This window comes from Arvicanthis niloticus, unplaced genomic scaffold, assembly GCF_011762505.2.
Source record: "Arvicanthis niloticus isolate mArvNil1 unplaced genomic scaffold, mArvNil1.pat.X pat_scaffold_689_arrow_ctg1, whole genome shotgun sequence".
NCBI lineage: Eukaryota > Metazoa > Chordata > Mammalia > Rodentia > Muridae > Arvicanthis > Arvicanthis niloticus.
The window spans coordinates 22,355-39,268 of record NW_023046301.1 but is presented as its reverse complement, the minus strand read 5'-3'; the positions used below and the strand labels follow the sequence as shown (position 1 = coordinate 39,268).

The following is a 16,914-nucleotide window of genomic DNA, read 5'->3' as shown; positions in this document are numbered from 1 at the left end:
AGGTTTGCCATCGTCAATTGTTACACAATGTCTATTTCTTCTGCTGGACATCTGCTTTCTTCTAGCCTGCTCATCTTCTCAATGAGGAAATAAATCAGACAAGACACCATCTGCCTCTTTTGAAGTTTGCATTTGTTCTCTTGTAGTTTTTAAATATTTTCTTTTAAAAAATATTGTTTTCTCAATGTCCCATGAAAGCATATATGCCACTCTCCTTGGAGATACCCATCAAATCCTCATGACATTTTTCTCCTTGTGTAGTTTCTGTTTCATTTTGAGGTATTTTGTTTTCATTGATAACTTGTTTTGTCTGTCTTCTTTTTGGTACACATGCAAGCAAGTAGACACAAGGGTTTCATTTATTTGTTTGTTTTAATTTTTAATGACAGAATCAAAAATATACCTAAAATGGAAGCTTCTGGGAAAAAAATATTCATTTTTCTCTTTCTTGTATCATCCCTCAAAATTCACCTTGACCTCTTGCCTGGCCTTGTGTTTGAGAGCTGGGTCTCTAAAGACATCTATTTTTTGTTTGTTTGTTTGTTTGTTTGTTTTTGGTTTTTCGAGACAGGGTTTCTCTGTGTAGTTCTGGCTGTCCTGGAACGCACTCTGTAGACCAGGCTGGCCTGGAACTCAGAAATCCGCCTGCCTCTGACTCCCAAGTGCTGGGATTAAAGGCGTGTGCCACCACTGCCCGGCAAGACATCTTTTTTGACAACAGTTTTGTCCAAAGGAATATTCACAGAATACTTTGTAGGCATGAGGCTATTGTAGTTATAAACTTTGATAAAGGACTTGATCTTTGATATCTTGGTGATTTTCTTCTTGCCCATGGCAGCTGTCACTTTTCAGCCATAGTGGTCAATTCCAGCAACCAGGGCATGGTTGTAAGGGCAGTGCCACCATCAATGTTTTTCATGACAACAGCTTTGTGTCTGGAGTAGCATCTCGCTAGGATCAGCACCACTTCCCTGAGTTTCATGAACTTGCTCATTTCTACAGCAAGCAGCTAGCACCCAGCAGAGAGGAAAGGAGGACACTTCAGCTCTCATTGGGGACTTTGGACTTAGAACTTTCCTTAGATACATATCTGGTAATTTTAACTATCCATTCATATTGAAGAGAGGGGTCCTCGAGTGCCCAATGGAGTTCTGAGCTTGTGGCTATGCTTATGAATGTTGCAGACTCATAAAAGAGGTATAGTCACTTTTTTGGGGGGACATCTTAGGGCCTGAATGTTTTTGAAGGGGGCAACATCTTAGGGTCTGAATGTGAAATGTCCTACATAATCTCATGTATTTGAATGCTTGTTCCCCAGCTGATGGTGCTATTTAGACATTTAGAGAATTTCTAGGAGGTGAGGCCTTGGCAGAAGAAGAGGCAGAAGAGTTTTATAAAGTTAGTTCCTAAGATGTCAATAGTGAAATTTATAAAGAATCCTGAGAAATATCACAAACACCTAAAGGACACTTTTAGGTGGGCCTTGGGTTTTGTATCCTGGACCTGCTTCCTTTCTGCTTTCTTTTCCCTGACTGAAGGTGGCCACTGCTTTACACCCATGAGGCCAGGACTGCTGTGCTATGATAGGTTTATCCCTTCTCAAAATAGAAGCTAAGGTGAAATTTTCTTCCCTTGTGTTGTTTTTCTTATTTGGTCCTAGAACAGTCACCAATACAAACCTGATATCAGTGCCTTTAGTGTTTTCTTATGAGCTAATCACATTACCAAAAACCAAACCCAAACAAAAAACACAAAAACAACTTTCTTTGATACCTGACCTGATGTTAGACCTGACTGTTCTAGTTCAGGAGCATTTAATATTCAAACGCTACCCACTTTGTCTCAGTAAATTTTCCCTGTCCTCATCTGTCTCCCATTGTATAAGCTTGTATACAGAGATTTAATTGATTGTGACAGTGATCCACTGGAATGTAGGACCTAATGATACCCTAAAGCAGAATTCTATAAACTTCCTCTTGTCAGTTCACTGTTGCTCACAATCCCAGATGTGTTAGTGGTGTTTGTGATATTGCTCAGGATTCTTTTTAACTTTCATTATTGATACCTTAGGAACTAACTTTATAACAATTTTCTATTTTAAGTTTTCCTTACATATGAACCCTAACATCTGGTTTTTCCTGCTATCTTTTCCTCATTCTCAGTGTACATATGAGTTGACAGTTTTATGTTCCCTTAATGTTTCTATATGTGCACTCACACACATACACAAACACACACATAAACACACAAACACACACACACATGTGCATGTGCACACATTCATTATTCATGTGCATGAGTGTGTGGTACATATGTGCCAAGGTACATACATAGAAATCAGAGTTGTCTTTACTTTTCACATTGCTTAAGACAGGGGCTTTTTATTGTCGTGCTACTATATATCTCAGGTTAGCTGGCCCACAAGCCTCCATTATTCTGTTGTCTTAATAGCCCATCTCACTATAAGAACACTGGCATTAGAGGTGCTCCACATGGGTTCTGGGGATCCAAACTTATATCCTCATTCTTGCCCAGGGTCATGGTTGATTTCAGTTGTCAGTTTGATAGAATCTAGAATCACCTAGAATGTAATCTTCTGAACATGCCTTTGAGGGCTTATCTTGATAATAATAATTGACTCTACAATAATAGCTGACTCTACAATGGGCAGCACCATTCTCTAGGCTTGTGTCATAGATGCTTCAAAAGGAGGACACTAGCTGAGCAGCAGCATCAACTGTTCTTGGCTTCCTGGAGGTGCAATGTGACAAACTGAACTTTTGACGTGTCTGTCTTGCTTTCTTTCTGATGGTAGACTACATTCTCCTCACTATGATGGACTGAACTTTTGAACTACTAGCCAAAAGCTAAAATATACATTTTCAAATTGTTAAGTTGATTTCTTTCAGCATATTTTATCACAGCAACAGAAAAATCCTGTAAAACATATACCTTCCAACTGAGCCATTGCTAGAGGTCTGCTTTTGCTTTTTTTTTCCTTTGCCTTTTTTTTCTTACAAAAGAGGAATAAAATAAAAGTGTAAGTGGCCAGCTTACTTGTGAGGATGTATTACTTTTTTAAGAGCTAAACAATATTGAATTGAACCTCTCTCTTGCCTCCAAATGCTCTGGACATGTATGTGGCTTATATCTGTAACATTTGGGAAAAAAAGAAAATAATGAAGAGATTGTTCATAGTAGCTAGTCTACATTTTATTGCTGTTGTTGTTTTTAATGTTTGGCTTATTTGGTTGGGAAATTGAGTTTTTTTTTTTTTTTTTTTTTTTTTTTTATGTCTTCATCTTAACCCACTAGTACCAGAAACCCTAAAAAGATCATGGCCTTCCTTAGGCAGATAGACTACTTAGGGTAAAAGCAATCAATTTAAATGTCATTGTCAATTTAACATCAGTCTGAAGAGTTAGAATTTTTTTCTATTCAAAATGTCAACCACTTTTGCTATGATTGATAGGAAATTGGAAATGATTTATCTAGATAAACACACAGCCAAGGTAAATGCCCAGCGAATTTTATTAAGAAGGGGAAAAAGAACCATTTAGTTGGAACGATGACAAGAGTTGGTTTAAAGTCAGTTTACAAAAATCATAATAATTGTGTCTATTTAATTTGCCAAACACAGAGGCCATGGTTAGACATTGTGAACAGCTGTGCCTCTGGCATCATAGGACTCAGAGGTATTTTGATCCTATGACCAGGCTAGGGAGAATATCAACGGTGGGTGGGAACTATTATGCTACATAGACAACCTTGCTCCTAGAAGCAGCAGAATAAAGTCTCTCCACAATATACTTCATGGGAGTATTGGGGAAATAGTTACACAGAGGGTTAGATGACATCATAGAGACGGACAGCTTGAAATATGTGACAACTGAGCCCATGACAAGTGGACCTATCATTCTTGATGGGGTCAATTAAGGACTGAGAACAAGAAACACCAGAAAATACTGAAGTCTCTTATGAAGACTAGTGGTTAATTTGTCAAAACAAATAATTTGTCAAACAAAGCAACCTAGCGAGGGGTGACCTGTAAGAAAACATAAACAAAAATATTTTTTAAAATATTATAAAAAAATTAGAGAGTACTTATTTTCATAGGATCACTGAGAGACTCTACCAGGCTTAACAATTGATACGGAGGGGCGGGTGGGAGGTGTGGACAGCTTTTTGAACCTCATAAAAATATTACTCTCATATTTCAGAGACCTACCAATAAGGTGAATAATCAACTAAGGAATATTTACACATCTTGTCATGGAGCCTGTTCTCTTCCTGTTCTCATTTCTCTGTGCCTTTGACATCTATGTCTGGTTGTCTGTCTCTACTGTTTCACTTAATGTCTCTGTGCTTCTATCTCTGATACATATATACACACACATAGACACACACAGACACACATACGGAACACATACATATATGTATGTATGTATGTATGTACATATGCATGTATGTATGTATGTATTCTCTCTCTGCAGGTTTACGCAGCTCAGCACTCAGCTCGTATTTTAGAGTCTAGATTTCCTATAGTTGTCAACAACTGGGTTAAGTGTTCAGTTTTTCCAACTTTAGTTGAGATGCTTGAAGCTTGCTTCATGTATGTGCAGTTGAGTTACCAACTAAAGATTAGGGACAAGTTTATATGTAGAACTTTGAACTTTCTCTGAAAAAAGTTTCTTGGAATTTCTCACCTCACTTCCTATCTGGTATGCTTGGCTTGAACTCTGTCCTCTGTTTCTTTAACAAGATTTCAACTGGATTCCAGATTTTCTGAAGAAAGAAAAAGTAGATTAAATAGACTAAAGTTTTCCCTCAGGCATAACAAATAGAAAACTCACTGTGCACCATTCCTTTTTTTTTTTTTTTTTTTTTTGTATACTTGTACAGATGGGCCGTGCCTGTTGCCCTGTTCTTGGTCCTTTCCAAGATTTCTGAATATATAGATACATAACTTTTTACCTCTCCTCATGTCTTATCTGTGGGAAGTGTGCACTAGTACAAGAATACAAGCCACTTCACCATTACTAGAAGCAGAACTGTAAAACTCAATTTTACTAGACAGCAAAATGTTATGTGAGCCAGGGAAGGCAGTAAGCTATGGCTGTGCGTATTTTTCACTTCTTGTTTATGGCTGCTTTCAAGCAGCAATAGCAGAGTTGAGTGCTTACAACAGAGATGTACAAAAGCAAGGGGGCCACAAAATTCTAAAACACGGACTGTCTGACCTTTATAGTGAAAGTTTACCAATCCTTATTTCATAAGAATGGATAGTCCAGGCATCCTAGGCAACTCTGCACAACCTTTGCTTCTCATCACGAGGATGCAGAGAATGAAATGGTAGAAAGTTTCACATTGTATATTTCTGACATGACCTTGCTTAGTCACAGCGTGTGTGTGGTTGACTATGTGAAGGTGAGTATGCTGGGGTAAACTAGGAGGGAACTGAGGCAGAAATTCTCACCTAAGCTTGTGCAGATGCAGAGTAAAAACAATCTTTACCTTGGTCTAAGTTCCCCCTGGGGAGTTTGTCCTTTCCAGTCTACTGCTAGAACATCCTCATTCTTGACAAATACTAAATGCCAGTAATTTTGGAGTCATTGAGACAAGATCTCATTATGTAGCCCATGTCTAGCCTGGGTTAATTTCAAACTCAATATTGGCCTTCAGATTTCTGGCATTACTCCCCACCATGCTTACTTAGCTTTGCATTTCAGGTTATTTTTGTTTTGTTTTGTTTGTTTGTTTTGAGGCTGCTTCTCTGAGAAACGAAAACTGCCTTTCCTGTACTGTTTTTTCGTGATTGTATTCCAAAATTCTCTCTCCAGCCCGGAAGTTTGATGTGAAGCTCAGTTTGGGGTATGTAACTACTCATTTACTATTTCCACACACAGATGGGAAATGTATCCCTCAGTTAAAATATCAAGAAACAGAGAGCAGAGAGGGAGGTGGGAAAATCAGAGGAGATAGGGGAGGGGGAAAACCATTCTCTCTTCACTCTTTAAATCTGTTCTACTCCACTCTTTTGATACACATCTGCCCCCCCCCACACACACACACACTGCACCCATTTTCTGGCCATGTTACCTACTTGTTGAACTCAACGCTAAGTTAGGCATATTGTTTCTAACTCTGACCTCTCATCACTAGGGAGGTTTAGCTCACATTCCTAGTCATGTACTGTGCTGTATTACTACTTTTGCAAGAAAGGAGTAACTGTCCATAGGCAGGCTGTCTGCTTAGTCAAGTTTTGCTGGTAGACCTGCATGTGGCAGTGAAAGGTGCTGCAAGGCTGTATCTTCTCTCTTTTCTCTCCTGTTGGCTGATGCCTTGTACAGGAAGCCCATCTACACTTGTCTCCATGTGGCTATTTGAGAGAGTGAGCTTGAAGCCAGCTTTGCAGAAGCTGTGCCTGGGCTCTGCAGATGCTCTCCAGGATCAAAATCTGAAAGAATGAGAATCTTCACCTTATCTCTGTTTTCCAAATAGTCTTGGACACAAAACTATAGTTCATCATTATCACTATATGGCTAACTAACCATCTCCAGGATCTTTAAAGGGTCCAATATGAAAGCATATTTGGGCACAGACTATCAGTTCCAAACTTCTTATTTTAAAAAGCAGGTAAAACATCTGAAGGTGAAAAGAAAACCATGTCCTGAAAATGTGCGATGTATTGAGTGTTTCTGGCCACCTTTCCCCTGAATTTCTAGTAGCATATGAACTATCTGTATAACATTTCTCCATCTTTGCTTCATTTTAAGCACTATCAATTTTTTATCTATTTATGTTAAAATGGGGACTGGCACTCTCTTTACCTCCTCTGCTTGGACCTCACTTACTTTACTAAACACCGTGAGTGCTTCCGTCTTTAGTGTCTACCTAGTCCCCAGAGAGCTCCAGTCAGCCCCCTTTCTTCCTTCCAGCCTTCTTCTCGACTCTCAGTATCTTTACCACACCAGTGTAATGGAGGCCTTTAAATCTGGACATGGCCTGTCCCCTCTGCCATCTTGACGGGGTTGATCCACCCCCTTTACTTGCTGTACTTTTGCTTGTTTTCCACCACACGGCCACCTTGTCACCCATCATGTGACTTACCCATTTTAAGTGTATTAGCCATTGTCAATCTTCCTCTTCTGAGATAGATATACATTCTGTGATAATGTGTATCATTATTCAGCTTATTAATGTATGCAAAATATTCAGCATGGTCCTTGCTGGCTGTGTGAATAAATGCTGGCCTCCCTCTTCTTTCACACTGCAACTCATGTCTCTGTTGAACTTTCTCTTCATTTCTGTCTTTATAGTAGACCTTCCTTTTTTCCAGACCTGGCCACTTCCTAGAAGTCAAGGACACCCCCTCTTCCCAGTACTGTGCTGCCATCATTATATTGGAATTACAAGAGAGAACACCTACACATATGTGCCTTCACCTCCTCCTATTCAGCATGCACTTTCGTGGCTGATTGGTCTCCTCCAAGATACTAATGCTTCAAATGTGCTGCATGTAAGACTTAGAACAACAACTTTGATTATTAAGATAGAGGATATGGGCATCATGTCTGATGAGGATCAACTTTATGTTGAATGATTGATCCTGAGCATTCTCTAGTCATTCCTGTCCAGCAGAGAATTTCTTTTGCTTTGTCTATAGCTTTCTGCCAAGTTCCTGTATCCTCTTTCCCTACAATGACTAGTCTTTCTTCTCCTCACTTTTCTAGGTTTTCTCAATCAAGTAATATTCATTCTATGCAATATGGGATATCTTCAAAGCTCATCTTCTGTTATGCTGAGTCATTTCAATGGAAACTCCATGCAACACACCTTGTACTCAATGCTCATGAGAAAAAAAGTTGCTGGGATGTTGCCCTTGGTCAAATATGCATCTTCCTCACATTTCTAACCAGACACAGGAGCAGCAGGTGTTTGTAGTTCTGACTTTGTTTGGTTTTTTGGTTTTTTGGTTTTTGTTTTTTTGTTTTTTTTGATGTTGAGTTTCTTTGAGAGCCAGAGCAAACCTCAGGTCACTTCCTCCCACCACCTGCCACATCACTAAATGGAAATCATTATTGATAATCAGGCTAGATAAAGACCCCAGGCATACATTGATGATTCTTAATCTAACTGAGTATGAGAATTGCCAAGGGAGCTGTTAAAGATTTAGATGCTGTAGCTGGGGAGATGGCTTGTGGGTTAAGAGCTTGTTGTCTAAGGATGAAGACCTGAGTTTTGATGCCCTGAACCTGGTGAAGTAGCACACCCTATAATCCCAGTTCTCCTAAGGTCTGATGAGAAATAAAGACACGAGAATCACCAGAAGCTCATGAACCACTAGCCTGGAGCACACAGCAGTGAACAGCAGAGACCTTGTCTCAGATAAATTAAAGACAAGGAATGACACCCAAGATTGTCCTCCCATTTGCACCCCTGGGCTCACAGAAAGGAACACAGAAACAGATATGCAAATAGACACACTCACGGGCACACAAACAAATAAACCCAGTACTAGCATTGAATGCCCTAAAGTGGCACAGAGAACCATTGTTGTAAACCTCTGGCAGCTGAAATATAAAGATCACGCATTTTGAGGGATGTGGATCTAAGATTAGAAGGAAAATGAAACCAACATGTTTATACTTTCTAGAGAAGTACATGCAACACAGGGTAGATAGACACTCTATGCATCACAGTTGTGCATATCCATAGACGTGATGCTGCATCTCCCTGTGGGACAGGACAAGGAAGCAGTCTCTTTGTGATGCCACAGTAGACAGTAGATGTGTGGTGAATACTTTGCCATCACATAAGGGAAGCCACCTACCCTTTTGTGAGAGTAAGGAAACAGACTTGTATGATTCTCTGACTTGTGAAAATTTTTTGTAATTATTGGATGTTTGTTTCAGCCCGGCTTTATCTGGATAAGCAGGTTGAGAAAGAAAGAGTTGAGGACTTGAGGGCCCCATTAGTGTAACTCTAATCCCCCAAGGGGAAAATCCACACAAATCTCCCAATGAGCTAGCTGCTAATCCCTCTCCTTCATTAATGAGGTAGGAAATTTCCCTGCTCCTGTCCTGGGATGGTTCATTAGCCTCAGAGCCATTCTCCTTCCCCAGGAGGCTTCTTTGAGATGACTCCATCAGGATTCTGAAGGTGTGCTGAGAGACTGAGGTTGGCTTCTTGTAAATGGCCATCTGGGAATACAAGTAATCAGTGCCATTTGCCCTCCCGCACCTGGGATGGGGGAAGTGCTACACCAAACACATGACTAAACTCTATGAAGGGGTGTTTGTGTGTGTGGGGGGCAATGTGTGTGTGTGTGTGTGTGTGTGTGTGTGTGTGTGTATTTAGATGTATCACATAGAGAAGACAAAGTATGATAGAGATAATACCAAATGTTTTCCCAATTCCATTCTTCTACCTTGGGCTACTGGAGATTGTATTTCTCATTCTCCACTGAGGTTAAATTAGAATTATGTATTTGTGTGAGGAGCCGCATTTGCCATTAAAAGATGGCGCAGGCTTCTGCTTCCTGGTTCTTCACAGAAGCTTTACTTGAGAATGCGCCTGCGCATGGCGCGAAAACCGAGTATGACAATTGGATGAGAGATTTGAGCCAATGAGGGATCTGCACGTCTCACAAAGCTCTATTTAAGCAGCGGGCTTTCTGAGCTCGGCGTCCTTCCCCTTTTCACCATCATGAGAGCTGTTCAATAAATGCTGTCAGAAGAATCCTGAGTGTGGCGTGCTCCTTATCAGCGAGGCTGTGCGCTACATTTGGTACTGAAACCCGGGCGGAGCTGAACATCTCGGAGTTTTGACCAGTCACGAAGGACCCTGTTGGCTCGCAGAGGATTCAGAACTGGCAGCGTGGAGAGTCTAGACGCTTTTCTGCAAGGTATGGTGGATCTTGTTTGGCTTAACAACAAGATAGCCTATCAGAAGCAGAAAAGGGAGAGAGCGCTAACAAAATAGAAAAGAAAACTAGGATAGAGAAGAAAACTAAGAAGGAAAGGCTAATTTGGACAGAGTCTCAATGTTAGAGCTCCAGTAAGCGGGATACAGTGTAGGACACCACGGGAATTGGAAGCGGTCATCCTCACTCCTGCGCTGGAGAACTAGTCGACTGACAGAGCTGGCTGAATTTGGAAGTGAAACAAAGGTGATTGCATAGTAACAAAAACGGGGCAAGAAATAAGTGAGTAAAAACAGATGAAAAAGGCTTTAAAGACGCGAGGAATAAATAGAAGGCTGCTCTAGACAGAGAGCTAAGCAGAATGATAATGTTAATTGATTTAACTTTCAAAATGGGTGTGATTCTGAGTTGTATAATATTTTTCTGGATAAAAACTCTAAAGGTTTTTCTGGTTACTGGCTTAAGGAAAGGCTGATTTGAAAAAAGTTTTTCTATGTGTTTTCTGATGAGGTCATTAAGGTAGTAGTTATGTCTTCCAGAATTATATGGATCAGACATGACAGAGGTAGGACTCCAGAACACTAGATTTCAGAGAATCAAAATAATTATCTAGATACTAAAACCTTGTTTTGAGATTTGTATATTGCAGAATACACAGCTTTGGAGAATGAATCTTATCACCTGCATGTTCACTGATGCCCTGGACTTCCAGCTGGATGCAGTTAAGACAGATTTCAGATGCTTTCAATTTACCCTTCCCCTCATTCCTCTTCTAAAAGTCAACGCCCATGTTCAGCTTGAAGAAGTTAATGAAGAGTCGGCGCCCCAATTCCCTGGACTTGGGGACTGAGGTGGTTAATATTAGGCTGTCTTTATCTGTATAATTGTTACTAAGCTGATGGCAAAATTCAAGGATTTCATTGGTATAAATTTGTGGGTACAAGGCTTAGACCTTTCACTTCTCCAACAGGGGAAGTTGTGTGTTGCCTTAAAGAGTGTTGCTTTTATATCAACAGTTTAGATATTAAGTCTTTTGTCTCTCGGGTTTATGCTGTTCAACAAACTGATGGCTTTGGTACGGCAACAGATAAAAGCGGCTAGATCAACTTTGCAGCCATCTGGAACCATATACCCTGATGAAAGACTTGGTTGTCAAAAGCCTATAACAGCTGAAGCACACTCTGATAAATATATTGTTTATCCCACATAGCTTGTTTTGCTGTTTAGTGACCTCAGCTGTATGGTGCACGTGGTAAAGTGTTTTCACCTGTGTTCTCCTGCTTGTGTATATAAATACCTCCATTCAATATGAAAATTTTACTTGGGCAGTAAGGAATGGGTGGGGATAGGGTTATTTGGCTGCATGATCTTTGGGGGAGTGCTGCTTACTCTCTGGTTGCTCTGCAAATTCAAACAACAACATCAAAAGGATAAGGTGGTGATCACGCAAGCATTGCTTGCCGTGGAGCAGGGAACATCCCCTCAAGCCTGGTTGAATCTGCTTAAACAATGAGACACCATCACTTAATAGGATATCCTGAGGGCTCGTGTTCCCATTGCACCAGGTATCCTAGTGGTGGTCCTCCACACTTCCCAGGGCTCAGGTTCCCATTGCACGGGATAAAAGGTGTGGAGGGTCTCGTACTGTTTAACTGCCTTGAATGCCTATTGGTAGAACGGTGGGCTAGATCGGCAACCTAACAGTCCTCGATTGTTGTTGCAGTTTAATAAGGAAGGGGGAGATGTGAGGAGCCGCATTTGCCATTAAAAGATGGCGCAGGCTTCTGCTTCCTGGTTCTTCACAGAAGCTTTACTTGAGAATGCGCCTGCGCATGGCGCGAAAACCGAGTATGACAATTGGATGAGAGATTTGAGCCAATGAGGGATCTGCACGTCTCACAAAGCTCTATTTAAGCAGCGGGCTTTCTGAGCTCGGCGTCCTTCCCCTTTTCACCATCATGAGAGCTGTTCAATAAATGCTGTCAGAAGAATCCTGAGTGTGGCGTGCTCCTTATCAGCGAGGCTGTGCGCTACATTTGGTACTGAAACCCGGGCGGAGCTGAACATCTCGGAGTTTTGACCAGTCACGAAGGACCCTGTTGGCTCGCAGAGGATTCAGAACTGGCAGCGTGGAGAGTCTAGACGCTTTTCTGCAAGGTATGGTGGATCTTGTTTGGCTTAACAACAAGATAGCCTATCAGAAGCAGAAAAGGGAGAGAGCGCTAACAAAATAGAAAAGAAAACTAGGATAGAGAAGAAAACTAAGAAGGAAAGGCTAATTTGGACAGAGTCTCAATGTTAGAGCTCCAGTAAGCGGGATACAGTGTAGGACACCACGGGAATTGGAAGCGGTCATCCTCACTCCTGCGCTGGAGAACTAGTCGACTGACAGAGCTGGCTGAATTTGGAAGTGAAACAAAGGTGATTGCATAGTAACAAAAACGGGGCAAGAAATAAGTGAGTAAAAACAGATGAAAAAGGCTTTAAAGACGCGAGGAATAAATAGAAGGCTGCTCTAGACAGAGAGCTAAGCAGAATGATAATGTTAATTGATTTAACTTTCAAAATGGGTGTGATTCTGAGTTGTATAATATTTTTCTGGATAAAAACTCTAAAGGTTTTTCTGGTTACTGGCTTAAGGAAAGGCTGATTTGAAAAAAGTTTTTCTATGTGTTTTCTGATGAGGTCATTAAGGTAGTAGTTATGTCTTCCAGAATTATATGGATCAGACATGACAGAGGTAGGACTCCAGAACACTAGATTTCAGAGAATCAAAATAATTATCTAGATACTAAAACCTTGTTTTGAGATTTGTATATTGCAGAATACACAGCTTTGGAGAATGAATCTTATCACCTGCATGTTCACTGATGCCCTGGACTTCCAGCTGGATGCAGTTAAGACAGATTTCAGATGCTTTCAATTTACCCTTCCCCTCATTCCTCTTCTAAAAGTCAACGCCCATGTTCAGCTTGAAGAAGTTAATGAAGAGTCGGCGCCCCAATTCCCTGGACTTGGGGACTGAGGTGGTTAATATTAGGCTGTCTTTATCTGTATAATTGTTACTAAGCTGATGGCAAAATTCAAGGATTTCATTGGTATAAATTTGTGGGTACAAGGCTTAGACCTTTCACTTCTCCAACAGGGGAAGTTGTGTGTTGCCTTAAAGAGTGTTGCTTTTATATCAACAGTTTAGATATTAAGTCTTTTGTCTCTCGGGTTTATGCTGTTCAACAAACTGATGGCTTTGGTACGGCAACAGATAAAAGCGGCTAGATCAACTTTGCAGCCATCTGGAACCATATACCCTGATGAAAGACTTGGTTGTCAAAAGCCTATAACAGCTGAAGCACACTCTGATAAATATATTGTTTATCCCACATAGCTTGTTTTGCTGTTTAGTGACCTCAGCTGTATGGTGCACGTGGTAAAGTGTTTTCACCTGTGTTCTCCTGCTTGTGTATATAAATACCTCCATTCAATATGAAAATTTTACTTGGGCAGTAAGGAATGGGTGGGGATAGGGTTATTTGGCTGCATGATCTTTGGGGGAGTGCTGCTTACTCTCTGGTTGCTCTGCAAATTCAAACAACAACATCAAAAGGATAAGGTGGTGATCACGCAAGCATTGCTTGCCGTGGAGCAGGGAACATCCCCTCAAGCCTGGTTGAATCTGCTTAAACAATGAGACACCATCACTTAATAGGATATCCTGAGGGCTCGTGTTCCCATTGCACCAGGTATCCTAGTGGTGGTCCTCCACACTTCCCAGGGCTCAGGTTCCCATTGCACGGGATAAAAGGTGTGGAGGGTCTCGTACTGTTTAACTGCCTTGAATGCCTATTGGTAGAACGGTGGGCTAGATCGGCAACCTAACAGTCCTCGATTGTTGTTGCAGTTTAATAAGGAAGGGGGAGATGTGAGGAGCCGCATTTGCCATTAAAAGATGGCGCAGGCTTCTGCTTCCTGGTTCTTCACAGAAGCTTTACTTGAGAATGCGCCTGCGCATGGCGCGAAAACCGAGTATGACAATTGGATGAGAGATTTGAGCCAATGAGGGATCTGCACGTCTCACAAAGCTCTATTTAAGCAGCGGGCTTTCTGAGCTCGGCGTCCTTCCCTCCACCTCACCATCATGAGAGCTATTCAATAAATGCTGTCAGAAGAATCCTGAGTGTGGCGTTCTCCTTATCGGCGAGGCTGTGCACTACATATTTGCATTTGTTAAGTAGTCTGCATCAAAATTATATAAACAATTTTCATCCCCAGCCTTAGAAAGTATTTAATCCTGCACTACTCTTTTCCTTTACTGCATCAATCCCACTCAACACTAAATGATTACTCATAAGAGAAAGAAACTTGAAACCCTTGAGTGGGAATTTTATCAGTGAGTCCCTGGCCTCACTGGAATTTACATACAGTAAGTTAAAGTGTGAGATTTTTGAGGTTGGTCTGTTGTAGCAGCAAGAACTTGTATATACTGTATACTGAGACATATAGACATGCCATACTCCAAATGCATATATAAAATATAGATAAACTTTGAAACATATTTTTATATAGAGCAATGTCATAAACTCACAATTATTCATGTAAATATACTCTGTCTCTGTTTCTGTCTTTGTCTCTGTCTCTCTGTTTCTGTCTCTCTTACACACACACACACACACGACACATTGATATGCTCTGAATGGACATAGAAATACACAGAGAGCAATCCAAATTCTAAGTAGCAGCATCTCTTATAGTTCAGAGCTTAAGCTACATGAACAGCCCCCACCACAGATCTCAGTTCCCTAATCTGCCAATCTCCCTTAAATGATAAAAATTCTCACTTTGGAACCTTCTTTCTATCTAGACACCAGAGGGTCTTCAAAGTACTCATTCAAGGCCTTTTCAGATTCAAGGTTTTCTTGAACTAATCACCCATGAAGCTGTAACTTACTGTGTGAGGTGGGCTGAGGTGAGGGACAGACACTGAGCTATGTCTCCACAGCTTGGCTATAAAAGGACTCAGTTTCTCAGTACAACCTGTGTTGGGTTTGTGACTGCAGGGCTCTCATTCTGGAAGGCTGACTCACCTCACCTCACTGTCTCCAGGTAAAATCACAGAGAAAGTGTTTCATCGCAGCAAGCATGTCCAGGAGAAGCCTACTGTGTGCTACCCTGTGACAGATGGTGACAGCTGTGAGTAGAGGTGAACTATGGAGCCTTTTGGTTGAAGATACTTCTTTAAACGAAAAGCACAGGGGAAGAATGTACAGAGGTTTGGAGGAAGAACAGAAGTAGGAGAGTAAAGGAAGTCTTTTCCTTCCTTGTGCTGCCTCTTCAGGGATGAACAGGAATCTGACAAGTGACCAAAGAGAAGAGGAATGTGCAGGTAAAACATTATTAGCACCCTTAAAGATAGAGAGGTGTAAGATCACAGCTCACTCTGTGGTTTTTGGTAGAAAATGGCTTACATCTTTAATTTCAGATTTGTGTTTTCCATATCTTAGTGCTTCCAGTTATACTTATTCTATCAAGAGATTAAGCAGCAGCTCAGTAGTCAAAGACCTTTTCCATGATTCCCTATGGAATCATCTCCAAAGACAGGAAGTCCATGATTTTAAAAGGTTTATTGTCATGGCAGAAAGTGAATGTGGCTGCATAAGCCCCCCCCCCCCCACACACACACCTCAGGGCAGACCTGAGTAAAATAGGGAGGTAAGAGGGAGGAGGGTCTGGGAAGAAATGCTTAATTGGCTACACCCCTCTGGCCTTTAGGTATCTCATTAATATGGAGACCTCTTGAGGCTGAGGCCTGTAGTCATGCCCTCTACCTGTGCTGGGTGACACAAACCTATCGTTGGGAGGGGCTGTAGGGGCATTGTCCTAAGTGACTGAAAGGTGTGGATCAATGGAGGTCTTGGTCACCTGTCAGGAGCCTAGAGTCTGGGAGCGTGGCAAAATGTATGCTGTCCCTTGTAGGTATAGATACCTGTTGGGTCTCTGGCAATCTCTATCCAGTGTTCTACCAGAAGCCAAGCTATCCTTTCATGGTCCCACATATTACTACCTGGGCACATGCACCACAATGCAAATGTGGAGGTCAGAGGACAACTTGCAGGAGATGGTTCCACCCTTCTACATGTGGAGCACAGGACTGAACTCAGGTCACCAGACTTGGCAGTAAATGCCTCTGTTTACTGAGAAATCTGGCCACCCTGTATTACTTTGAAAATTTATACGAGTTTTGAAACCAAGACACACAATGGAATACATTGTTGTATTGGCCTTAAAAAACTGCCATTCCAAAACACAAACTTTTGTAAGAAATGCCATACAAAAACAAAACAAACCAAAAACTACAACAAATAGCATAAAATAGATGAACAAAGATTGATGACCTATGGATCAGAAAGTTTAAGTTTTCTTAAATCATCTGTTTTTATGTCTACATTTTTTAGAGTAGGATGCTTCTAGCTCATGCTGTTATGTTAGGCTATTGGATTAAGAAATGTTTTCTAGGCCAATTTGTCATCTAATTTAAGATCCAAGTACTTTATCTAAAAGCATACAATTTAAGTTCAAAGTCTCTGTTTTGTGCATTCTGCTTATTGGAGATGATTCTCGAGAAGGGGCCTTGGAGAATTTGCAAAATATATGCTCAGTTGTGGTGTTTAGATAGTAAGAATCTGGTTTCTCTCTGGCTGGAGCATGGAAGTTATTTCCTCAGACATAAATAAATGCCATTATTTCCCGAGGATTTTGACAGCTGTGAGTTATTTCTCAAGCCACTCTTCATGTTAGGCATATAGGCTTGGTAGGAACACAGAAGCAGAAACAGAAATTGTGGGCTTCAAACTGAGAAAAATAGCGTCATGGCAAGAAAGGTGAGGAATGCTGGGTGGAGGGAAGATCTTCCTGTAGATAGTGACCATAAGAAGGCCAGGAACATTCTGCATATTTATGGAAAATTAAAGATAAATGCAGTGATCCAAAGGTTT

General features: G+C 41.1%; 1 pseudogene; it reads right to left on the bottom strand.

Annotated features, from left to right (window-relative positions):
• Positions 1-403: 403 nt before the first annotated feature.
• On the bottom strand, positions 404-1,115 carry LOC117702314 (large ribosomal subunit protein eL27 pseudogene; annotated as a pseudogene).
• Between the last annotated feature and the right edge of the window lie 15,799 nt (positions 1,116-16,914).